The sequence below is a fragment of the Taudactylus pleione genome, unplaced genomic scaffold, assembly GCF_031769625.1.
Source record: "Taudactylus pleione unplaced genomic scaffold, aTauple2 ptg000179l, whole genome shotgun sequence".
NCBI classification, from domain to species: Eukaryota; Metazoa; Chordata; class Amphibia; order Anura; family Myobatrachidae; genus Taudactylus; species Taudactylus pleione.
In genome coordinates this window covers 3754971-3782150 of record NW_028284581.1, presented here as the reverse complement: position 1 = coordinate 3782150, position 27180 = coordinate 3754971, and the positions used below count along the sequence as shown (strand labels likewise).

Below are 27180 nucleotides of genomic sequence, written 5' to 3'. Positions count from 1 at the left end.
AACAACCCCAGATTTACTCACCAACCATTTTGTAAATCCAATAGAACTTGCAGAAATATCGCAGGAGATATGTAAAAAAAATAGACTACCATTTGAGAGGAGAGTTTGTATCGAAAAAGAGATTCTATTCATCCAAGCTTCATTATGATGCCTATAAAAAGGGACAAAACCACCTACAGCAATATGGCTGTAGGAAATATGGCAGCAGGAAGTTTGTCATTGCTTGCCACTTACCTGACTGAAAGGGCCCAGTAGGCAGAAACAGAGGAGGATCAGCAGCTTAGTGAGGTATGCAGACCCAGGTTCCTCCGTGCGCGGTTAAATCTCAGTGCAGTATCTGATCATACAGATGTTCCACCTCAATCATAACAACCTCATGAACTTGTTGACCTTGTCAAGCTTGAGTCAGACACTGCACGGTCACGTGCCATATCAGGTCTGCACAAGCTACTGGCTGCTTTTTGCCACTTGTTCCTTCCAGTCAGTGTCCTCTAGAGTGGTGGGCATATTATAGGTGACATTCTCTTATCATCTCACCCAAGTCATGGCAGCCCTACTGCACCTATATCTGCTTCCCTAGGTAAGAGTCATAGCGCCACAAGCTGAGGGTAGCTTTCTATAGTCTCACAGGCATGCCTAATGTCCTGGGAGCTATACATTGTACACACATTGGGCGAAGACCACCTAGGAATAGGGCAGAAATTTATATAAATAGTGCACAAGTCTATTACATGAATCTTTTTTAGTGTCCCATATTTGTAAACACACAGAGTTTACTTCATTGTTATCCATTCTTTCAAACATATATGTTATATATGCTTTTTTTTTTATATTAATTACCTGCTCTACAGCACCCAAGTTTTTCTTGTGTGATGCAAAAAAAAAAATAAGTGTTGGAAAAACACAAAGAGATCTCGCACCAACCATATCTATTATTTTCAAACTACCGTAATGTAATATGGGTTATATTCCCATACCCTGACACTTCATAAATATTGGCTCACACAGGGTTATATTATATATGAAGGTGCTACCTGACAGTCTTAGTATAATTGGACAGAAGCAGAAAAAAGAAAAGATCTCTGTCTGGTGCACTAAGGGATCCCGGTAGTTAGTATCAATAATTAATTCCAAAATAAAATATAACTTTTATTATTAACACTTCAAATAAGGTCCTAGAGAATAAAAGGCAAAATAATTAAAAAGATAGGATACGTATGTGTTGTATATATATGTATGTATACACATACATACAAATAGAAAGAAAAATGGTGCTTAAAATAACACCTGCCGTTGGTCTGTTATACATATAAGTAACATGGAACAGGATGCATATAGTGTACTGATTGTCCTTTAATATCTTTATTTATATTTCAGTACATTAGATGTCATAGGGAATATACTCCTAGGCACTGTTTGTGACAGTATGGTGATTAGACTAGTAGCTATTTATTTGCAGTTCATGTCTTCAACTACTGTAACAATGAAATAGATCTGAAAATTGTTAATTAGTATCACTCACAGAGTAACAAATGTGTCAGTTCTCACTCCTTCCCAAGAGTTTAACAATCACGTCTTGGTTCTATCTGTTGTGGAGTCACTGTACTGCAGTAATATCTCTGTTTCCAGTTACCAACACATTTACTGGGTATATCCCCCAATATAGCCACCCTTTCGATGCTGGGGCGGCTGTTCTATCTACAGTATGTATTCCTATTGTTACTCAATTCATGCATATATACACGTTGCAGTTAAGGACTTGGGTTCTCTTAGGAATTAACTATATTTATAATGAGATGTTAGATGATGTTAGTTCCCAATTCTATTATTGCATATCAAGAGCTACTGTCGGTAATCCATATAGCTCCGTGTACAGGCTGTATTACTCGCTACTGTTAATCATCAGGGTGGCTCCGTGCATACGTTATTATAATCTCATATTAGCATTATATGTCATTTATCATTGCCACGTATAGCCACAAACAGTACTTATACATCCATTCTAAACCATAAACATGTGTTCAGTGTATCGTAGCATACAATTGTGCTACTGAGACCAGCGGCAGCGTGTGGTGGTCTCAGTAGCACAATTGTATGCTACGATACACTGAACACATGTTTATGGTTTAGAATGGATGTATAAGTACTGTTTGTGGCTATACGTGGCAATGATAAATGACATATAATGCTAATATGAGATTATAATAACGTATGCACGGAGCCACCCTGATGATTAACAGTAGCGAGTAATACAGCCTGTACACGGAGCTATATGGATTACCGACAGTAGCTCTTGATATGCAATAATAGAATTGGGAACTAACATCATCTAACATCTCATTATAAATATAGTTAATTCCTAAGAGAACCCAAGTCCTTAACTGCAACGTGTATATATGCATGAATTGAGTAACAATAGGAATACATAGATAGAACAGCCGCCCCAGCATCGAAAGGGTGGCTATATTGGGGGATATACCCAGTAAATGTGTTGGTAACTGGAAACAGAGATATTACTGCAGTACAGTGACTCCACAACAGATAGAACCAAGACGTGATTGTTAAACTCTTGGGAAGGAGTGAGAACTGACACATTTGTTACTCTGTGAGTGATACTAATTAACAATTTTCAGATCTATTTCATTGTTACAGTAGTTGAAGACATGAACTGCAAATAAATAGCTACTAGTCTAATCACCATACTGTCACAAACAGTGCCTAGGAGTATATTCCCTATGACATCTAATGTACTGAAATATAAATAAAGATATTAAAGGGCAATCAGTACACTATATGCATCCTGTTCCATGTTACTTATATGTATAACAGACCAACGGCAGGTGTTGTTTTAAGCACCATTTTTCTTTCTATTTGTATTTATGTGTATACATACATATATATACAACACATACGTATCCTATCTTTTTAATTATTTTGCCTTTTATTCTCTAGGACCTTATTTTAAGTGTTAATAATAAAAGTTATATTTTAATTAGGAATTAATTATTGATACTAACTACCGGGATCCCTTAGTGCACCAGACAGAGATCTTTTCTTTTTTCTGCTTCTGTCCAAAAAATAAGTGTTGTAGCTGGCTATCCTGGCTTACATCACAATGTCTTTATCATCACGCAGGGGCCTATTCATCATAACTTAAAATTCTCTGGAGGTAATTAGGTTTAGAACTGGCATGGAATTCTACTTAATTACTGGAGGAATTCATCATTCCTCCTCTACATAAATATCTATTTAAAAAAGCTGTAATTTTTGCGATGACAGCTTTTCGGGAAATATATACTTTTCCCTCTCTACTGTACCTTACCGCAGCTGGAATCTGTGCTGCGCATGCGCTGTTACATCTGTAAAACCAGCGCATGCGCAGCACTTCCTACAGATGCAGTAACGTTGTGTGTCCCCCTCTCCCCCCTCCGCATACCTCCCCCCTGTCCTGCACTTACCTGCCCGCTGCTGCCGCCTCCGGCTCTGGTGTCTGTTCTGACATGTGTTCTCCCAGCAGACCACAGTACAGTTAAAAGAAAAAAACTTTTTTTTTTTCTAAACTTTATTGTGATCTGCTGGGAGAACACAGTGTCCGAGCAGACGCCAGAGGGACCAAAGCGCCGGAGGAAGACACCCGGAGACCTGCACACATTGACACGTTAACCACCTGCTATTCGCCTCCTCACAGTGGAGGATAGTAACTCCATCAAATTCCGAAAATACATGATTTTATACATGATTTTTCGGAATTTGATGAATAGCATGATTTCCATATCCCCATACTAATGTATGGGGAGTGAGGAAATTAACGCAGGGGGACATAACCAGGAGATATCAGTGATATCTCCTGTGTTAAGTCTCTTCATGTCTCTTTATGAATACTAAAATAATGGTAATTAAGGAAAATGTACTTAAAAACATTATTATAGTGTTGATGAATAGGCCCCTCAGTCATGCCTATAAGATAAATTAGGGGCAGAACAAATGGCAGAGGGTTGGCTGCAGCAGTGGCAAACGCAAATTTTGAGAGGGGAGTTTCCAAATAATTGGTTACAGAACCAATGACAAAAAAAGTCTAACCAGAATAAGCCTGCAACATTCACTTTATTGTGTACTTCAAGTGTTTTAATATAAATAACAATAAATAATATAAATAAAAAGGCATCTGGGAATAAAACTTGCTTATGCACAATGTGTAACAGTATGTATGAACAAAATTTAAACTACCAATGCAATTTATGCCACATAGTAGTCCCTTATTCATGTTATAATACACAGTAATGCCCCTTTACACAATGCCCACATTAGTGCCCCTTAAAACAATGCTCACAGTAGTAGTGCCCCTTATACAATGCCCACAGCAGTGGTGCCCCTTATACAGTGCCCACAGCAGTGGTGCCTCTTACATAATGCCCCCCGGTAGTGGTGCCCCTTATGCAGTGCCCCCAGTAGTGGTGCCCCTTATGCAGTGCCAACAGTGCCGGTGCCCCCTATGCAATGCCCCCATTAGTAGTGCCCCCAATAGTAATGCCCCCATTAGTAGTGTCCCCAGTGGTAATGCCCCCATTAGAAGTGCCCCCAGTAGTAATGCACCAAATAGTAGTGTCCCTAGTAGTAGTGCCCCCAGTAGTATGCCCCCATTAGTAGTGCCCCCAGTGGTAATGCTCCCATTAATCGTGCCCCCAGTGGTAATGCCCCCAGTAGTAATGCCCCCAGTGGTAGTGCCTCTAAAAAATACAATTAAAAATACAAACACAATACTTATATTAAGACCCACTCCTGCGTCCGCTGCTGTCCAGTTCGACCACTCCTTGGATCTATGGGAGAGATGTCATGACATCTCTCCCATAGTGCTCACTGCAGGAGCCGGAAGCCAGAGCTCAGTAGGGGCTGGGTCCCTGCTGGTAACAAAATCTCAGCGAGCGCCCGGCAAATGGAGCCTCCCTGCGGCGGCTGGAGGTGGGTGCGGGTAGATGGAGCAATGGGCAGGGGGGGTTTCTAAGTACTCGGAAACCCCACCTGCGTGCTTGTATATGCAGGGTATGTATACATTTGCTGTAATCTTCATTTTAAACCCACACATGTAGTATGTATTTTAATAGGCAGATTCTAATCAACAACTTTTTCAACCACTGTACGTACAGTATGTGACTACAAATTACCTTTAACTAAGGTGTCAAATGTAAAGGTATGCAGATACCATTTGTCCAAACTCATCCTGCATAATGTCATAGTATATGTGTTACAAATCCTACCTCTCTTTATATGCAGCAGGTGTTGTTCTGTAGCAACTCTGTTTCACCTTATAGTTCAAGTAACTAGACCATAATGTGGTGTCGCTGTAATTACATTTGTAAATAAATCTTCTCTTCCAATATTTGTGTGATGTGCTCGACATGAACAGATGATTCTTAGAATCACATACACACTTAAACCATTTATATATGTGTAAATAAGAAGCAGATGGATTTTCAAACTTTTATGTAAAAGCAGGGCCGCAACTAGGGGGGGGCTGGAGGTGCACGTGCACCGGGTGAGCCGCTGTACCTGGTGCCAGTGACCTCCAGCCCGGCGCTGCAGAGAGGCTCCAAGCCGGACGTCCGCTGGTAATATTTATTACCAGCGGGCGCCCGGCTCCTTCTCTGCAGCGACGCGGTGTAGCCGGAGCCGGAGGCTGGAGTTCTCTCCTGAACTCCAGCTTCCGGCTCTCCCCACGGGCACTATGGGGGAGACGTCATGACATCTCCCCCATAGTTCCAAGGAGCAGCCGGCGGACCGGACGCGACGCTGGATGCAGGAGCGGGGTTCAAGGTAAGTATTTTTTTTTTTAATAAGCTGCACTACAGGGGCATTATTATGGGGGCAGGGGCATTACCACAGGGGCATTACTATGGGGGCATAGGCAATAAGGGGCATTACTAATGGGGCATGAGCACTACAGGGGCATTACTATTGGGGCATGGGCACTACAGGGGCATTACCACAGGGGCATTACTGTGGGGGCATGAGCACTACAGGGGCATTACTGTAAGGGCACTACAGGGATATTACTATGGGGGCATGGGCAATACAGGGGCATTACTATGAGAGCATGGGCACTACAGGGGCATTACTATGAAAGCATGGGCACTACAGGGGCATTAATATGGGAGCATGGGCACTACAGGGGCATTACTGTATGGTGGGCACTACAGGGGCATTACTATGGGGGTATTAACATATGGGCATTACTATGGGGGCATTACAATATGGGCACTACTGCAGGGGGAATTACATGGGGGGCGCCAAATTACTGTCTTGCCCCTGGTGACAAAAATCCTAGTTTCGGCCCTGGTAAAAGTCCAATGTAGTGCACAACAGTGTACAGCGTACAATTATCAAACAGGTGGTAAAATCATACAAATATAAGAAAAATAGCAATAATCATAATTTGCAATATTCAATAATTAAAACAAACAATGTCTGTATTAATAACAAGTTTGTATTGCATCATTTATTTTCTCCTTTTTGGAGACTGACAAGGCCCCTTCATGGCTTCTCCCTGTATATCCACCTCTAGTGTCTGGGTGGTGTTGTTGGGGCAAAGCCAGTTTTTGGAGTTTTATTTGCAGATGTGGTTGTATGTGTCTCAGGTATGTGCAGGGGCAAACGCAGGATTTTTAGAGGGGGGTTTCCAAATGCTTGATTTTAGAGCGCGTGTGACCAGACCATTAAGAGGGCATAATTAGTACTTATCCAGCTTTAATATACAGTACGTCATCAGAGGCGTCACTAGGGTTGGTGTCACCCGGTGTGGTAGCTCATGGTGTCACCCCCCCCCATCCTTAGTACTGTTTTTGTACTATCACTAAATGCAATGGCAATGGTAATAAAATAAACAGCTAACAAAACTAACGTTATATCTTTAAAATACAATATCACAGGTAAAACATTATAACATTTACATAAGTGTTATGCAAACTAAACTCAATGCCTAAATTATTTGACTCAACAGTTTCATGACTTACTGGACACAAACTTAGACTGTAAAACGGTTTTGCATTGCAATGAGGTTTTTCATGTGTTAGCCAAGATTCGGAAGGGCAACATAGGGATGAAGACATTAAGAGAAACTCTCATGAACAGCACGCCAAACCATATTAAATTTATTATATTCAGCAAAGTATATCACACAAAGTATTCATTTGCACACCTCGATAATTTAATTTGAAGTAATACCATAAAAAAAATAAACAGTAACAAATACAAAAGCATTTTAGCACTTAATGAACATCTCCACAAAAAAAATCAAAACTTTCCTTTTCTGGTCTTCACAGCTGCAAACTTTTGAATCACTTCATCAAAGTCAATGCCTTTTGCCATCTCACTTTCAACTGATAGAATTGCAAGGTCTGAAAGCCTTGACTGTCCCATGGTAGATCGCAAATAGTTCTTTACAAGTTTCAGCTTTGAAAAGCTCCTCTCACATGAAGCCACAGACACACAGATCGTCAAAAATAATTTTAGACTTTGTGAAAGGTTTGGTAGAGATTCTACAAAGTCCCATTCTGCTATGAATTTCAAAATATCTAATACTACCCAATCTTTGGCTTTTTCCAGATCAATCTTTGCTGCTTTCAGGTGCCTTCTTAGCCTTGGTATTTCTATTAAAAGAGCACTTTCAGATAATTCATCATAGAAAGTGGTCAATTTTGGAATGGACACCTTTAACTGTTCATCAGTGGCAGATATAAGACTCTTCGCTTGAACAGCTTCAAACATGGCTGCTATTTTCTGGATGGCTCTTGATCTGATCTGAAGCTCAGAATGAAAGCGATCAATGCACTCAAGCATCGCCCTCCTATTTTCTTCTTGAAGAGAGAGTCCAGCATCACATGCTTGTTCCCCTGCCAACCTCTTCTTGACCCTGGCTCTTCTCTGTACTGCAATTCCATATTCTTCTGACTTTGAAAGTGCCTGTTCAATTGCATGCTCCACTAGTTGACTGCGTTCATCATGTAAAAAAAGTTTAAGCGCCTCTAACTTTGTCACCACCTTGTCAAGAGTTAAGCCCTTTGTCTGCAGGTACTGCTGTGTTAGATTAACTTCCTGAAGTACATTACACCAGAAGTATAGGTAGCACAGAAAAGTGAAATCACAGACAGCAGGCAAAAGAGTTTGTGCTGCTCCCCTTGTATCCAAATTTTCATGTAGATCACAAAGAGCTTCGATCGCCTCCACAAACTTATCAAACTTCTCCTTAACTGGTGTAACAGCAGCATGATGAGCACTCCAGCGTGTTGTTGACAGCCTTTTCACTGAGACTCCAGTATGTTCCATTAACACATCCCATCGATGGGTGGAAGCAGCAAAGAAAGAAAACATTCTTTCAAGAGTCCCAAAAAATGTCACACATGATGCATTTTCAGCAAAAGAGTGCTGACCACACAAATTAAGTGAATGGTCCACACATCCACTAAAAATAGCCTTCCTGTTCTTTTTTTTAAGAATGGCTTGCACACCTCCATGGATTCCAGCCATAGTGGCAGCATTATCATAGCCTTGAGAGCGGCACATCATTATGTCCAGTCCATCATTTTCCAGTGTTTTAAGAATGTCAGAACTGAGGTCAGCAGCGGTTTTCCCCTTTAAAGGAAAAAATCCAAGAAATACCTCTTTTACTTCAACTTTCATATTGTTGATTTTTACATATCTGATCACTTCGGACATCTGTCAGGTGTGCTGTCAAACATGATCCCAAAACAGTTTGCAGACTTTATGTCAATGACAAGCTTCTCCTTCACATGGTTTGCCAAGGCACTTATAAACTCATTCTGAGTGTTTGGTGTTAGATAAGAGACTGACACTTTAAGTTTACATGTGCTCTGTTTTAATCTCATAAGGTGCTCTATCAGCACTGGATCATATTTTGACAGCATCTCAACCATCTCAAGAAAGTTCCCTTTATTTAATGAAGTTTCATCTTCCTTGTGGCCACGGAATGCTAGATTCTGCTTGGCAAGAAACAATGTTATATCAAGCAATCTGTACAAGATGTCCCTCCACTTTTTCTTCTCCATTTCCATTAAAGAAATACTTTTGGCATCAATGGTTTTGTGCAGCCTAAGTCCTGCTGCTAATGTTTTCCACTTTTCAAGGCAACATAGGTGCTCTTCGGATGTCTCATGGTTATATACTTTAGGGTTCAGTTTCCACCACATCTGAAACCCAGTCACAAATTTGGATGTCATACTTGTAGTACTAACTGCAAACAGTCGGCAGCAAAAACAGTATAATTTGTTGCTGACAACTGAGTAAATCATCCAAGACCGTAGAATTTTCTCGCCATTTGGCATCATCTTGTAAAACCACTCTTTTGAAAGCTGACGTACACCACCCTTTGCTTTTCCATCTGAATCTTGCCTTGACACTGCACTGAAAGGACCATCTTTGTTCTGGAAATAAGTACTTCCCTTTTTGATGATTTCAACCCGAAAGTGATCTGGAACTGGTATTACCCAGAAAGAAACATCATGGAAAATTTGCAAATCTTTCTCCATAACATCACTCATTTCCGTTGCAGTATCAAGGCTAGAGTCACTTTCAGCACTTTCTTCTGCTTGACATTCTTCCATTTCCACTCCTTGTTTTTCTGCTGTAAATTCTGCAATTTCCACTTCTTGCTCTTCTGTAGAATGCAATGCAATCATCAGAAGAATTAGTATTATCAATTGGAGACTGACACGGAGGAGCTGTGTCTTTTGATGAACCCTGGCCATCATCCTGTCTTTTGACAAATTGAAGCATGGATCCAGCTTGCGTTTTCAGTGCTTTTTTTCTTGTTTCTTTTGCCTTCCTTTGCTGGCATCCACTTGGCCTCTTTGCTTTATGTACACCATGCAGCATGATTGAATATCACTGCACAATGTAAAAATGCATAATAGAATTTTTTTGCAAAATTAAATAAAAATATGTAAATCTATTGTAAATAGTACAGGCAAAGGAAGGAAAACCTTGGACCATGTGATTCTGCTGTTACCCTGCCAGGTTAATTACAAGTGCAGAACACTGCATGGGGAAGTTAATTTAAATATACCCTGTTAGTCAATGAGAAAAGGTGTGTATTTTACCCCTAATAATTCAATATTGAAATCAATGCAGGGTTCAAAACATGCAAAATTTAGAAAAGGCAAACAAAACATTTTGAAAAACAAAAATAAAGTAATGTTAATATATGTATACTGATGTGTCCTCATACGCCAGGTCGCTTAAGAATCTTCTAGCATCGGGCATCTTCTTTGCTTGTTTCTAGCTAAAAATGCATCCTAGTTGCAACGTAATGTGACTAGGATGTAAAAGGAGGATTAATTTGATGCATGACACTCAGGGTAACTAGGGTAGTGTGACCAGTGCCATGGCACAGGGCACCGCAGGGCAGGGGGCGCTGTTTGGGCCTGTCAATTTTCCTGTTTATTATCATTCTCACTTGTAGCTTCCTCTTCTTTTATCCCCAGCATCTCCTGGCCTCCCCTATCTCTTCCCTGGCCTTTCCCCATGAGGCCATGGCCTTTTTTCAGGTGCACTATTTTATGTACCCATTTAAAAAATGGGGGGGGCACCAATGCTCTCTTATGACACTTGTATATCTGTGTGCAACTGAATCTCTGAACCTGTATATAAAGTGCAGTAGTAGCAGCTGCAGCTTTCTTCCAATACAAGCTCTGATCTGTATACTGACACAATATACAAGTGTCATATATCAAATTAATCAACACAGTCTCCTTGTGCGTACTATAGTAGTCACATTGCATTGTGACTGAGACTCATTTTTAGCAAACAAAGATGCCCAACGTTAGCAGAGCTGCACTGGACCTGGTGGCTCACTCATGTCCAGCATCTCGCGCTGTATAGCATATCGAGGATAGATGTAGGAGTACACATCTATAATGATGTTAACATAAAGGGCATACACAGACCAATACCAATACCAATTAATAATTTAAAATGAGCCATTTAAATATACTCCTTAGGGTAGAGACAGTGGGGGCGATTGAATTGTTTGCACCCGTGGCTGAAGGCTTAGGGCAGGCGAGCAGAAATGTTCAATAAGTCGGCACTTTGGGAACCTAAATGGGAGTTTGGGCGCCCAAAGCAGGACTTAGCCGCTTTACGGGTTTAGCCCTGTCGATTTGGGCACGACATGCATGGGCCCCCAAAAACAATTGAATATCGCACCCCAATCTCCCGTCACTTTAGGCGGGAGATAGGGTGCGATAAAACAATTGAATCGTCCCCAATGACCAACCCTCCATTGACTTTTTCTACTACCTCATTCCCTCCTCATGTTAAACTCATAACAGTAAGATCATATTATAAATCAAAGTTTGATTACATGTAAAGAAATATGATCTATTATGCAGTAATATAAAATGGACCCTCTCTCCCTCCCTTATCTGCAGCCAGGTGTTTATTCAGGGCAAAAGTTTCCTTGAACCACCCCCCCCCCACACACCACCAACCTGACCCAAAAAAATTTAGACTAGTACAATGCTTTTAACATATAAATGTGTATTATGTATTTTAAGTCACAACAATAAGCATACTATACAATATCAGTGCAAACATACTCAGACTTACAGTGCAGATTTCTTGAAGGTGAAAGCAGAAACTAGGCACCACTCAATTCCAATAGTGTCAGGAGTAGGGTTAGGCTGTCTCCTCCAGACTGGTATGAAAACTCTCACTTTATTCTCTGAAAATATGTTTATAATAAATGAGCAACTGTAATATATGGATAATTTATAAAGCACTATTATATATGTTAAATCAATGGGCAGCAAGAGTTTCCATTTGCAGATGGACAAGCACTCGCATTACCTCTATGGAATGCCCTTTATTCAATGCCGTATTAGTGCCCCTTATGCAATCTCCTATAGTTGTGCCCATTATGCAGTTCCCCCTGTAGTAGTGCCCCTTTAGGCAATGCCCCCTGTAGATGTGGCCAATATGCAATGCCCCCTGTATTAGAGCCCAGTATGCAATGCCCACTTTATTAGAGCCCCATATGCTGTACCCCCAGTAGTGCCCCTTACACAGTTCCCCCAGTAGCGCCCCTTATACTTTACCACCAGTATCGCTCCTTATGCAGTGCCTCAGTAGCGCCCCTTATTCAGTGTGCCCAGTATGCAGTGCCCCAGTAATGCCCCTTATGTTGTGCCCCCAGTAGTGCCTCTTATACAGTATCGCCAGTAGTGCCCCTTATGCAGTACCCCCAGAAGTATGCTTTATACAGTGCCTCCCCGTAGCACCCCTTATGCAGTGGCCCAGCAATGCCCCTTATGTTGTGCCCCCAGTAGTGCCTCTTATACAGTATCGCCAGTAGTGCCCCTTATGCAGTACCCCCAGAAGTATGCTTTATACAGTGCCTCCAGTAGCACCCCTTACGCAGTGGCCCAGCAATGCCCCTTGAGCTGTGACCCCCATAGTGCCCTTATACAGTGCCCCCAGGATTGCATCTCTTATGCAGTGCCCCAGCAATGCCCCTTAAGCTGTGCCCCCAGTAGTGCCCTTATACAGTGTCCCTGTGCCCCCAGTAGTGCCCTTATACAGTGTCCCATAGCCCCCAGTAGTGCCCTTATACAGTGCCCCATGGCCTCCAGTAGTGCCCTTATACAGTGCCCCATTGCCCCCATAGTGCCCTTATACAGTGTCCCATAGCCTCATTAGTGCCCTTATACAGTGTCCCATAGCCTCAGTAGTGCCCTTATACAGTGTCCCATAGCCTCCAGTAGTGCCCTTATACAGTGTCCCATAGCCTCAGTAGTGCCCTTATACAGTGTCCCATAGCCTCATTAGTGCCCTGATACAGTGTCCCATAGCCTCATTAGTGCCCTGATACAGTGTCCCATAGCCTCCAGTAGTGCCCTTATACAGTGTCCCATAGCCTCAGTAGTGCCCTTATACAGTGTCCCATAGCCTCATTAGTGCCCTTATACAGTGTCCCATAGCCTCCAGTAGTGCCCTCATACAGTGTCCCATAGCCTCATTAGTGCCCTCATACAGTGTCCCATAGCCTCATTAGTGCCCTTATAGTGTCCCATAGCCTCCAGTAGTGCCCTTATACAGTGTTCCATAGCCTCAGTAGTGCCCTTATACAGTGTCCCATAGCCTCATTAGTGCCCTCATACAGTGTCCCATAGCCTCATTAGTGCCCTTATACAGTGTCCCATAGCCAGGCCTCCAGTAATGCCCATATATTGTGTCCCATGGCCCCCAGTAGTGCCCTTATATTGTGTCCCATGGCCCCCTTATATTGTGTCCCATGGCCCCCAGTAGTGCCCTTATAAGGTGTCCCAGCATGGAACTCTAATGGTGGCCCGGCCCCCAGTAATCCCCCTTATACTGTGCCCCCCCCTGTGTACTTACCTCTGGGTGTGTCCAGTTGGGGTGCGCAGCGCACTGTGCACTTGACTCCTGGCTGGCTTCCAAGTTCTTCTTTCTTGACACGCAGCGCGCTCAGGTCCGTGGTCCCTCCTCCTTCTCCAGCAGGCTGAGCGGCTCCCAGAAGGACAAGCGGAGCCGGCGTGCGCGATGACGACATCGTGGCCGGCGTCCAGAAGCACACACAGGCACAGAGAGATCCTCTGTGCCTGTGTGTGGCTCTGGACGCCGGCCGCGGTGAATGCGCAGTGCGGCTCACCCCGGCGGCGGCGGGCAGACCAGGACGGACATCACGCGGCGGATCCCAGTGTGTGTCTCCAGCAGCATGGTCAGCGGTGGTGCCTGGGGTGTGCGGCCCGCGGGTGTGATGTGCTGCTCTTCTTGGTGTCACCCCCTTGAAGGGTGACACCAGGTGCGGGCCGCACCCCCCGCACCCCCCTAGTGACGCCGCTGTACGTCATACAAAGTTTATTGTGTGTCATAATTCCAGCATATACAGGACCATGATCGCAGTATGCCATTAGATGCGGCAGTATGGCCATCCTGCCTGAGCTGAATGTTTTTATTTCAGATATATGCACCATTCCAATGCATTGAAGCAAGTCTGGGAGTCTGGGGGACCAGCAGAAGAACCTAGCACTGCCGTGGACATATATGTACATATTGGTCTTATACACTGGAAAGTGTATAATTATACAGTATAATAGTCAACCCTACTGATGGTCTATAGTAGTGCACCGCTAACAGTGCAGGTTTTCCAGATCTCTTAGTTGGTGCACAGGTTTATTTATTACTGGCTGACACATGTGTTGCTAATTATTTCATTTGTGATACTGAGAAGAACTTGCAACACTAGTAAAATTGTAATATATTACTACTTCTATTTTTTTTTTATCGTTTCCAGGCAACTGAAAACCCCCCTGCATTTGCCCATGATGTGTACTATCAGTTGTGCCCCTAATGACAGCATATTTGTGTTCTTAAATCGTGTAAAGCATTGTATTGTGATTCTTTCATCCTAAGATATACTTCCTGCATCCTAAGGTCACAAGCATGCATTTTGCTGAGTGTCATATTTTGATTTTCTACACAAAACCTATTTGTAAAGTGGCCAGTGTGCAAATCACCACTGGACCCTGGAGAGCTGCAGAAGTGTTTTTACTCACTGCAATCATGCAGTGAGTAAATGGGTATTGCCTCATACAAGGAGTTCTTTGCAGGAACAGTGTGCAACAAATAACAAACATAAAGGAAGTTCAAGTAAAATACAGTAATCAGGAATTTTGGATTAGGCCTGGAAATTCACCCAGACCTGGTGACAAAGAAAGGGGCTAATGGCATGTCCAGTATCTGAATTGGCTCACTATTGGTCAATTGCATGGGACTGTCCTGTACTCCAATAGATGCTTATTTAGTGTACTCATTGTCCATGACGATGGGTGTTCTGACACTCCCAGTTGGTGTTAGGTGAGGTGAAGATGTTGGCTCACACACCCCTAGGAGGTGGCGCCTGTTGCACTCATACAAAACACTGACAGATTGCACCACATAGCTGTTGGGCCTGTTCGAAGATCCCTGCACAGTCCCAACTCTGTCAAACCCGACAGAGGTCTGATTGTAAACAATCTGTCAGGGGACAATGGTTTAAGCAATAGTATGCAGAACATCTTGCAGGTTGTTCTCAACTTGTGGTCTAAGGGCCGGATTCAGCAGTGCACACTAGTGCACTGCTGTATGCAGATTCCCGATGGTCGGGCAGGAGAGGGAAGTCCATCACACAGTATTTCTCAGATTGATGAGTGCCATAAACACCACAGAACCATCTCTATAACATTTGCCTAACAGGTGCTTTGCAGAACATTCTGACATTTCTGCTAGTCTGTTGGATTGTGGATAGCAAGGACTCCTGGTGACATGTGAGCAGTGGCATAACCAGGGCAGGATGAGTGGGGCATGTGCCCTGGGCACTGTGGCAAGCCCAGCAGAGGGGGCACCGCCGGCCAGGACACCATGCCCGCCCCCTCCCCCTCCCGTGTACCTCCATTGCTCCCGGAATGAATATTGAACAAGCAGGCATGTGTGCCTGTTGGTGCTGCTGGAGGACTGTAGGGGGAGCTGCAGCAGAAGCATGAAGCCCCTCCCGGGCAGTCTTCCCATTCTCTCTATACTGAGAGCTGCCGCCGGAGGTGACTGTGACAGGGTGATTCTCCTTCCCCAGCTCGCTCTCTGCTCTCTGGACCAGCCAGGTAAGTATAATTTATTTTTGCAGTAATGGGAGGGATGGGAGGGGATCGGACTTCCAGGAAGGGGGGGGGAGGCGGACTTTCACTTGATGTCAGTGATGTTTTTACTTGGCTGGCTGCATTTGTGTGAAAGGTGTGTATGTATCTGTGTCAGTGTGTGTGTGTATCTGTCAGTGTGTTTCTGTATCAGTGTGTGTGTGTATCTGTCGGTGTGTGTGACTGTGTGTGTATCTGTGTCAGTGTGTGACTGTGTATCTGTGTCAGTGTGTGTATCTGTGTCAGTGTGTGTGTGTGTATGTATATGTCAATGTGTGTGTGTATGTGTGTCAGTGTGTATGTGTCAGTGTGTGTACTGTATGTATATGTGCCAGTGTGTGTGTGTGTATGTATTTATATGTGTCAGTGTGTGTCTGTGTGTTGAGAGACAAAGCAGGGGGTGAGGTGTTAGTGTGTTGAGAGACAACACAGAGGGGAAGGTGATGGTGTGCTGAGAGTCAATGCAGGGGGGGCAGTGACGGTGTGCTGAGAGACGATGCGGGGGGGATGGTGTGGCTAAGAAGAGACGACACAGTGAGGGAGATGATGGTGTGGCTAAGAGATGATACAGTGAGATGATGGTGTGGCTGAGAGACGCAGGGGGAAGGAAGTTACATGGGGAATTCATCTGGTTGAACCGCTATCGTATGATGATGACCTTGTTAATATTCCTACACAAACAGGCATCTTCCGGACAATGTGACCTACATGAATAGTGAAAACCGACTGAAGACGCCATCGTCCAGGGAGGATGTATTTCTTCCGAGGTTCCTCATTGTGAGAAACCACCGTATAGGTAAGGTGCATATGAAATAGAAAGGAATGTTCCCAGACTGACAAGAAATTGGTGGTGTGTCAAGTTGGCCCGCCCCATGTTAAGTAGCCACGTCCCTTTTGTTGTTTGACCACGCCCCATTTGTTTTGCTGTGCTCCTTCGGCGCGCACACGTATTTTCCAGTGTGCGTGTGCGGGGGGGCTCCGAAGACCCTAGTTACTCCACTGCATGTGAGATGTCCCATTCACTGGTGAAATTCTGGAATACACCACTCATGATATGTATGGCATTGTCAATAAGTAGATTGCTTGTCAGTAAGCATCTTTTCATTTTGTTGATGACTGTATCACTCGTCAGTTTGGAAAAATAATCTATCTCAAGCAACCGGAATATGAATCCACTAACAGAAGGTCCTCTTTCATTTTAATTCAAAGAGATCTCATGATGCACCATGAGAGGTCAGGAACCTCATGGAGAGTGAGCGTTCCCTTGACATGATGGGCCTATAAAGCATAGCAGAGGGTACAGGCAGAGACAACCTGCTCAATGTCAGCACCCATAGAGGGCCCAAACAGGGCATCCTTAGCCTGCTGTATGTTGGCCTCATGTCCGGGGTGTCCCTGGTGGGTCTTCTGGGAATAGAAACCTTGAAGGGCATAAGGTATCACACAGGAGGATGACATCTGAGAATGTTAATTTATTGTGGAAGGTGAAGAAAGACCTGAGGTCACAAGATTTTTCTCTGGAGGAAGGAAGCCAGTAAAGCAGGACAACATGAGACAACTGTTGGCAGAGGTCATCCCTGAGTGTTGTATCACAGAGCTCCTACATACTCCTGGAGGAGAGAACAAACTCCATGAAATCCAGATCATCAGCAGCAGATGTACACCACATCCAGATGGTTCCTTTGAGCATGAAATGTTGAATTTGTGCTGAGGCAGTATGCAGGGGTTTGCGAAGAATGTTAATCAGGTGTTGGTAGTCTGTCTGAACCAACACTGGATGACTATAGATGAACTTGTGAAACTTTTGGCAAGCAAAGGCTAGACCCAACAGTTCCTTTTTAATGTGAGCGTAACACGACTCAGTAAGGGTCCTGGAAGCAAAACTGATGGGATTGTTACACTGCAGGCTGACAGCACCAAGACCATGCTGGGAGTCATTGGCAGAAATTACAACAGAAACATGCACATTAGGATGGTCCAAAAAACAAACATTAAAATTTTATTTCTGCACAAGGTTATTTTTATTCCTTAGTACATCAAATGGGTAGTACACCAAAACATTTCCAAACAAACAATATTTAGGGGTTGCCCTATATTGAACTTTTCTTGACTTAGATCTGCGTCCTCAGATAGTTGAATACGTCGCAGAAAATCGGGTAGCTGGGGACGTTTCAGATTTTTTACCATTTTTTTTGGTTTTCGATTGTCAAAAAATGCTAAAGCTACCAAGTGTTCAGAAAGAAACCAGAGGTGTCTGGTAAAAGCAATGTAAGCAATGTAATGTACCAATTATTACATCAGGGTAGATTTTTAGGAAACTTAAGAGCTCGATGTCATTATATGGTGCTCTAATTCCCAATGGAGCTTCATTCCAATATTTTACATAAACCAGACTTACAAACAAAGCCAAATTCACCATGTTGTTTGCCTCTCTAGGTGTTATATGGAACTGATTTAAAAAGAGACATACTTTCAGAGCGTAAATACCTTTACCCATCCATCGAGCGTGGTGAGTAGGACCAGTAGCTCGAAATGTTTCCCTGCCATTTCCACCACCTAGAAACAAAAGAGATAAATGCAAACGCTCTCGATAATCGACTCTTGGTTGCTGTTTTTCCAGTACATTTGGTAAATATTCTAACATTTCCTGTCGTAATCTGTTTAATACAGGATCTTGGAAGAGGGCAATATCCACTGCACTATAAACTTTTTTATCTATACTTCTCCATTATTTCTGAAAGCGGTTGCACGTTCCAACTTCTGGGCCTCCAGAAGAGCCGAAAATAAATGAGAAGACATTTGAAAGTAAATCTCCATTTGTGTTAGCTTACAAAAAGTAAACTTCTGGGCGACCACTAAACTACAACGTACAAAGCTAAAATTTGGTACACAAGTTACTACATTATAATGGACAAAATTGTGTATGTGGAGGCATGATTCAAGCATCTTTGTTTTTGACAATGTTAAAGTGGACCACCCTAATGCACATCAACAAATTGGGGCACCAGGCTAGAAGTGAGCATAGCCTTGAGGAGATAAATAGCCACAGCATGGCAGTCCAAACAGCATATTGTGCAAAAGCTGATGGAGCGGGGCTGTGACCACACTAGTGTGGCAGAATTTTTAAAAGGTAGTTTGTTATATCCAAAGTGTAGCAGACCCAACTTATCTCTGGCTTACCACCTTCTGAAGTTAGGAGATGGCAAACTTACAGGATCTCAGTGACTCAGAAATGACATTTGTCAGGGTTTAACTGCATGTTGATTTCATGGATTCTTTGGAGTTCCTTGCAGAGGCGCAAGTCGTGATCTTCCATGGTGCGAGTCCCAAACAAGGATATCATCCACAATGTTCTCATAAGGGTATCTCTCGAAGAGATACTCCATGAAATGTTGGAACACTACACTGTCAGTTCATATTCCATAGAGCATTCAGAGAAAATTGTACCTGCCCACAGATATCATGAACGTGGTGAGCATGGATGATTCCGTATCCAATGTGATAGGCCAGAATCCACATTTGGTATCCAGAGTGGTAAGTATCTTTGCATTTGGCATATTAGCTATTACTTGCTCCACAGTCCTGATGGGGTGATACGGTCTCATCAGAGCTTTGTTCAGATGCACAGGGTCAATGTACTGAACCATCTTTTTTTTTGCTCTAGCAACCATAGCTAACACCCACGGGGTGGCTTCTACCATTGGAGCATTGACGCCCTATGCTGTCATGCAATTTAACTCTGCTATAACTTTGTCCTTCATGCCCAGAGGCACACATCTGAGAGCACATACTGTGGGAGAAACAGTTTAATCTAAATGCATGTGATAGGTGAGTGGGAGTTTACCAATGGTATTACAGTTGACCAGATCAGCAAAGTCTTTTAACTCTGGAACATCCTGTTGAATGACATGCCCTTGAGCGCTTAAAGTTATTATTGCCAGGTTTATGCTGTCCAGAAAACATTGGAGCGGTTTGACATTACTGTCAACTATATGAAACTTCAGCGGAAAATTTGTGGATGGCAGCATAGCCACGCCCATAGTCTTGATTACCAGGCTACTGTACGCAATTACTGTAGGTCCACATTGTGAGAACAGTCAATAGGTGCTTTGGGGCTTGTGAGCTGGAGGAGTTCACGGGACATGTACATTTTTATTTTGATGGTATTATTTGTCTCCTTATCTATTATGGTGGTAAATACTTCACCCTTTTTGGCCTTGAGGTCAATAATCTCACAGTGGAGACCAGTGTCTGGGGTGTTTTCTGGTGGAGCGTCTACAGTGTAAACTTGATGCAGCAGGCTTCTAGAGCATGCAGTGTAAGGTTACCTGTCATCAGCTTTAGGCTTGTGTACACCACCGATTGTGAAAGACCTGCGCATGCGCAGGCTTTGTATTGCGCATGTGTAGGTCTCCCTCTGTGAGATCGCTCGCAGTTCCCCCAACCCGCAATCTGATTAACAGTCTGTGGCCATTTGGGGGCAAGGAGTGGGCAAGGCCAGCCTCTGTTCCAGATAATGGGAGTGTCATCCCTGTTTTCTAGGAGTGCCAAGGCCAAGGTCTGCATCTAATTTTTTCTTAAAAATGTTGCGAAATTTAAAAAAAGTAGAAATGTTTATTACTGTGCCAAAGAAAAATATTTTTGTGAGCTATAAAATATTTTAAATGGCGGATTTATGCATTTTTAATTGCAGTGAAAAATGATAGAAAGCTATTTTTTCATTAAAATAAATGCAGTAGTTGAACTTGGGATACATAAAAATGCCTGTAAGTTGATTTTTTGCGTCATATGAAGCCACTTTAAAAAAAACACCTTTAACTCCCATCTGTAGTGTTTAAAGCACCAGCCCCAACCATGCAGTGCCCCCATATACCTACCCCACATCTTTTAATGCCTTATTCTGCACTTTGCAGAATTTCACCCCAATAATTACATGTAATTATTGGCCCAATTAAGCTAATTGAAAACTTCAAATTGACTAATTGTTCATTAGAGGGGTGTTCCAGGGGTTCTGAACTAAGGGCTCGATTCAGACCCGCTCGCTAGATGCATTCTCACGCAGCAAAAGTATGCAAATCCGCGATCGCATGGCAAGGCAATAGCACACCCACTATGTCTTAGCGCGCGATCGCTCTGTGTATGCAGACGCCCACCAGCCTGTCTTAAGATGCCCACTGTCCCACGTCATGTCCAGGAAGTGTATGCAACCATCGGTAACATCGAGTACCATCGGAAGCGATCACAGCACTTGTGGCTGACCATACCCTACAGCAAGCACTGCGAGTGATTTAGTGGGATTTTCAACCATGTGACGTGTATCATGACGCTGCGTCTTAATTGTGCACACCTCTGAAATGGCGTTGAGACGCTCAGGTACGCCAGTGTTTTCATGAACCATGCCCTGTCACCACCCACAAACGGCTTGTCCTGTCACTCTAGATAGCGAGCTGTCTATGCGCAGCGAGTGAACGCTCCCCGATCACATGGACTAGTTCGCGCAAGCTCACTGCGATGCTTACGCATGCGCAGATTGCAAAAATCGGCTGGCTGCGTGCGAACGCAGCCTAGCGAGCGGGTCTGAATTGGGCCCTAAGTCCCGACATTTACTTAAAATAACAATTTTCCCCAACTTTGCACCTGCTCTGGAGCTGCGAGAAAAAAAGCTGCGGAAATTCGTATTGAAATTACCGCGGATGAATAATGAAATAAGCAAAACCTTGCAGCTGGCCGAAATTTTCCACGCCACGGGAAAACAACTTTGGGCCAACTAAATTTACTTCTATGTATCCACTTGTTTATTTCAAATGCTATAATGTCCTGATTAGAATAATATTGTATGACCCATAAAGAAGAGAAAAGTAGGGCTTGTTGTTGGGGCACTCTTTAGTAATTGTAAAATATAAGAATATAAGGTTTTAAAATATAACTTTTAATGGATACACATAAAATTACAAAGGGACCCGTGCTACACATAAACATTCATAGCAATACATTAATACATTTAAAAAAAAATATGTATAACTATAAATAGGTTATAGAAGGCGAAAATATTAGAAAAAAAGAGTACCTTGGTCCTACAAACTATAAGTTAAATTTATATATCACATTAAATGAATGTAGGACTGGCATTAGGAGGTAGGTACCCTTGTAACCCTAATATTGTACATGAGTCGTGATTATCTAATATCTTAAACCAGATGGATGTATGGGAACAGATTAGTATGAAAATTTGCTGTGTCACCACTCTTGCCCAATCAATTCCCTTATATGTAGACCTACAGTACCTGGTATTCCCAGGTGGTCTCCCGTCCAAGTACTAACCAGGCCCAATACTGTATAGCTTCCAAGATCGAACGAGTTTGGGCACATCCAGTATGGTATGGCTGTAGGTATAAAATCGCTTATGGAAAGTGTGAATGCCCAGTTGAAAACACAAAGCAATATGGTTTGTAGGACTGTCTTATTTTGAAAGAGTCCACTTTGTTAAAAAGTTACATATAACAAAGAAAGTATTACACAAGCATACTTTAATTGTTCCACAGAATAAACATCACAGATGGTTACAAGAATAATATCATATATATATCACAGATGATATCATATATTCACATATAATGTAGTTTATAAATGCAAGGAAACCCCTCAGGTGACTGCATATTTATTTATCAGAGATCTATTGGAAATTAGAAGACTGGTAGATATATATATATATATATATATATATATATATATAATTTCTACTTCAGGTTCCATAGGGGGTCCACAGGGTTGACCTTGGAGTATAGCTGGATCTGGATCCACGGGCACTACGCAGTTAAAGCTTTTGCTTCTCCCAGGATGCACTGGGTCCATCCTCCTCTATACTCCGCCCCCGAGCCACAGGCACCTCAGTTGGTAAGCAGCCAAGGCCGGAGGAGAAGAAAAACAGAGAGAAGGAAGACTGGAACACACAAGAACCATACTTACAGAAAGGGAGACGGAAAACCGGTGACCAGCCACATAGCCCATATGAAGCCAGGTGCGTCAGGGCGGGTGCCCTGTGGACCATATGGACCTCGTAGAAACAGCGATAACAAAGGTAAGTTCTTACCATATCTCCTGTTTTCTACTTCAGGTTCTATAGGTGGTCCACAGGGTTGACCTTGGGGATGTCCCAAAGCAGTCCAACTAAGGGCGGGGACGCTCCTGTGCTGAAAGGAGAATCCGGCGCCCGAAGGATGCATCCTGAGAGGCGAAGGTGTCAAACACATAGAACCTCAAAAATGTCTGAATAGAAGACCACGTGGCCGCCTTACACAGCTGAACAGCAGATGCGCCATGGCTAGCAGCCCACGAGGGACCCACAGGCCGAGTAGAATGAGCCTAAATAGAGGCAGGTACAGGCAAACCCTCCTGTGCATAAGCCTCACAAATAACAAAACGAAGCCAACGGGCCAAAGTCTGTTTGGAAGCAGGCCAACCCCTCTTGTGAAAACCAAAGAGGACAAACAAAGAATCCGACTTCTGAATGGAACTAGTCCGGTCCACATAGACATGGAGAACATGGACCACAACCAAAGAAGCCTCACCAACCGAGAGGTCAGGAGACTGAAAGGCTGGTACAACAATTTCCTGATTAATGTGGAACTTAGAAACCACTTTAGGCAGAAAACCTGAACCAGAAAAGGGGGGTGACAGGAAAGCGCCCCCAATTCAGACACCCTCCTGGCTGAAGCAATTGCCAGGAGAAAACCAGTTTTAACCGTCATCCATTTCAGTTCTACCGACTTAAGAGGCTCAAAGGAGGACCCTGTAGGGCCCGAAGTACCGCCGCCAAATCCCAAGAAGCCACTGGGGGCACAAAGAGAGGCTGAATCCAGAGAACCCCATGGAAAAAGATGTGAACATCAGGCAGAGTGGCTATTTTACGCTGAAACCACACAGATAGTGCAGACACATGAACCTTCAAAGAGGCTAGACGTAAGCCCAGGTCTAAACCAGACTGAAGGAACATCAACACCCTAGAAACACAAAACGCCTGAGGATCGTAGTTTCTGAACTCACACCACTGAAAATAAGTATGCTACACTCTGTGGTAGATTCTGGCGGAAGCAGGCTTGCACGCCTGCAGCATAGTGCTGATAACTGAGCTGGAAAAACCCCGGGACCTTAAGACGGATGTCTCAAGAGCCACACCGTCAAAGACAGACGACCCAGATCCAGGTAAAGGCAGGGCCCCTGCGACAACAGGTCCTGACGTTGAGGCCGTGGGGACGGAGCATCGTTGGAGAGGCTCCGAAGATCGTAGTACCAAGGACGTCTGGGCCAAGCCGGAGCCACCAGCAGAAGCGTGCCTCCATCTTGTTTGAATTTCTGAAGGACCCGAGGCAGCAGAAATATCGGAGGTAATAAGTACGCCAGTTGAAATGTCCATTTCACTGACAGCGTGTCCACCAGGCTTGCGCCGACGTCTCTTGCCCTGGACCCGTACACAGGCAGTTTGTGATTGTGACGGGAGGCCATGAGGTCCACCTCCAGCAGTCCCCACCTGGCCACGAGTAGTTGAAATACCTCTGGATGAAGCGACCACTGCCCCCCAACCCCGAAGACTGGCATCCGTTGTGAGCAGAACCCAGTCCGAGATCCAAAGGGGCGACCCATGGTAAGATGTGATGTCTGGAGCCACCAATCTAGAGTGATCAGGAGTGATCACAGAAGCGGGTTTGAATAAAAAACTAGGTTTTTTAATATGTGCTTGAGTAGACATAAAATATGGCAGTAAATAAAAGTCCAGAAATATATAAATCTGCACAAGAGTTCTGTGGTGGGAGTAATGGGTTAATATCCAAGTAGAAACAATTAGCTGTCCAGGTGTGCAGGTATTGAGACTGAAAATGATCAAGCAGGAATGCAGGTAGTGATGAAGGAAATAATAAGCCAGGTATGCAGGTAGTGAACTAAGGCAAATGAGCAGGATATCAGCAGGCTCAGGCACTAAGGTATGGGCAAGGGCGATGGAGGAAGCGGGGTAGTCCAGCGGAAGCTAGGAGCTGACAGGCAGACTGGCAGACAGTGAATTCACAGTAACAGGATAAGCACAGAGAACTCCCTCTCAGCTAGGCTGAGATACACGTTGCACTGGCAAAAAAGGAAGGCACTGACCCTTCCTAAATACCCCATGCCGTGCTGTTACTGGCCGGAGGGAACATGTGACTCACCAGGATTGGCCAGCCGCATCACATGGCCAGAAGGCAAGATGGCGGTGCCCATGCCAAACGGAACGGAGATGCCGCCAGGCCTTATCAGCGCAGAGTGACAACAGGCCCGCACAACGTGCACAGCCAAAGCCCCCCGCCAGACACCAGCTCCGCCACCAGACAGCCCGCGCCACAACGACCTCACAGGTAACACCCGCCTAGTGCCATGCTGAAATACCCTGGCCGTGACAGTGGTCATCCAGATACGGCAGAAGTCATATACCCTGTCCCTGAAGATGGGCAGCCATGACCGCCATAACTTTGGTGAACACCCCTGGAGCCGTGGAGAGGCCAAAGGGCAGAGCTTGGAATTGGTAGTGGAGTTGTCTTACAGCAAACCTCAGATACCGCTGGTGTGAAGGCGCTATAGGAACATGTAGGTAGGTGTCCTGGATATCCAGGGAGACCATGTAATCCCCGGTTCCATAGCCAGAATGATGGAACGCAAAGTTTCCATCCTGAATCTGGGCACTCTGAGGAACTTGTTCAGCTATTTCAAATCGAGGATAGGCCAATGAGACCCATTGGGTTTCCGCACCAGAAAAAGAGAAGAATAGTAACCCATCCCGTGTTGTGTAGGCGGAACGGGAACAATGACTCCTGCTTTCAGCAAGGACTCCCGGGCCGTAGAAGAAGGAAAGGGATAGATATAAGCTGACAGTAAGTAGAAAAATTAGCACAGACAGGCAGCACTAGCAAAAGTCACATACAATGCGGAAAAGTTAATACTCACTGCACCTTTCACTACAATCAACCTGCCCAGATTCAGTGTCTGGGAGGGCTATAGTGCTGTGTACACTGTCCTTTAGCCTGGGAGATCTGCGTTGCTGCCTGTGAGAAGATGGCCACCAGAGACCTCAGAGGAGGAGTGGCCGCAGGAGGAGAGCAGCTCAGCGTCACCAGACACGAGTAGCAAGGCACGCTGAGCTCAGGGGAGGAGCCGCTAGACAGGGAAGGCTGCCTCCCCTGGCTGACAATTAACCCCAGGGTTGCCGGTTCCCACTGCCGGCATATCACCCTGGTGGTCTAGCGGTCATGCGGGGTATGCCTCCTCAGAAGAGGGATCCCACCGCTGCTGCTAGCGCCTCCGGTCTGTCCCCAGAGACCGGAGGCAGCCGACTGCATTATACCCGCGGGTCACCGCACGAGGCGACCAGCGGCTTTCCTGTTCCCCGGCACTTCTGGCAGCAGTCGTGGGAGTCCCCAGAGCCCGGCTATTACAGACCCCAGATCTGTACTGGCGTCGCGGCGCCAGGGGGGTGTAGGAGTGGCAGCATGGACATCCTATGGACAGTCCAATGCTGCCGCTCTGAAGATTCTTCAAACAAAAATAATTAAATAAAAACTCCAAATTAAGCTTAAGCAGACCCCCCTGCGCTAAGGGTGACCTGACTCCGGCCGGGCACCAACTAAAACTGAGGTGCCTGTGGCTCGGGGGCGGGATATAGATGCACTGGGTGCATCCTGGGAGCAGCAAAAGCTTTAACTGCATGGTGCCCGTGGATCTAGATCCAGCTATAGCCCAAGGTCAACCCTGTGGACCCCCTATGGAACCTGAAGTAGAAATTATATATATATGTATATATATATATATATATATATATATATATAGCTACCAGTCTTCTAATTTCCAATAGATCTCTGATAAATAAACATGCAGTCACCTGTGGGGTTTCCTTGCATTTATAAACTACATTATATGTGAATATATGATATCATCTGTGATATATATATGATATTATTCTTGTAACCATCTGTGATGTTTATTCTGTGGAACAATAAAAGTATGCTTGTGTAATACTTTCTTTGTTATATGTAACTTTTTAACAAAGTGGACTCTTTTAAAATAAGACAGTCCTACAAACCATATTGCTTTATGTTCACACTTTCCATAAGCGATTTTATACCTACAGCCATACCATACTGGATGTGCCCAAACTCATTCGATTTTCGAAGCTATACAGTATTGGGCCTGGTTAGTACTTGGACGGGAGACCACCTGGGAATACCAGGTACTGTAGTTCTACATATAAGGGAATTGGTTGGGCAAGAGTGGTGACACAGCAAATTTTCATACTAATCTGTTCCCATACATCCATCTGGTTTAAGATATTAGATAATCACAACTATTGTACAATATTAGAGTTACAAGGGTACCTACCTCCTAATGCCAGTCCTACAATCATTTAATGTGATATATAAATGTAACTATAGTTTGTAGGACCAAGGTACTCTCTTTTTCTAAT

General features: G+C 44.1%; 3 pseudogenes; 1 reads left to right on the top strand and 2 right to left on the bottom strand.

Moving 5' to 3' along the window:
• Positions 1 to 7287: 7287 nt before the first annotated feature.
• Positions 7288 to 13579, bottom strand: LOC148519880 (zinc finger MYM-type protein 1-like; annotated as a pseudogene).
• An 8391-nt stretch (positions 13580 to 21970) lies between these two features.
• On the bottom strand, positions 21971 to 22089 carry LOC148519879 (5S ribosomal RNA; annotated as a pseudogene).
• A 4750-nt stretch (positions 22090 to 26839) lies between these two features.
• On the top strand, positions 26840 to 26958 carry LOC148519878 (5S ribosomal RNA; annotated as a pseudogene).
• Positions 26959 to 27180: the final 222 nt, after the last annotated feature.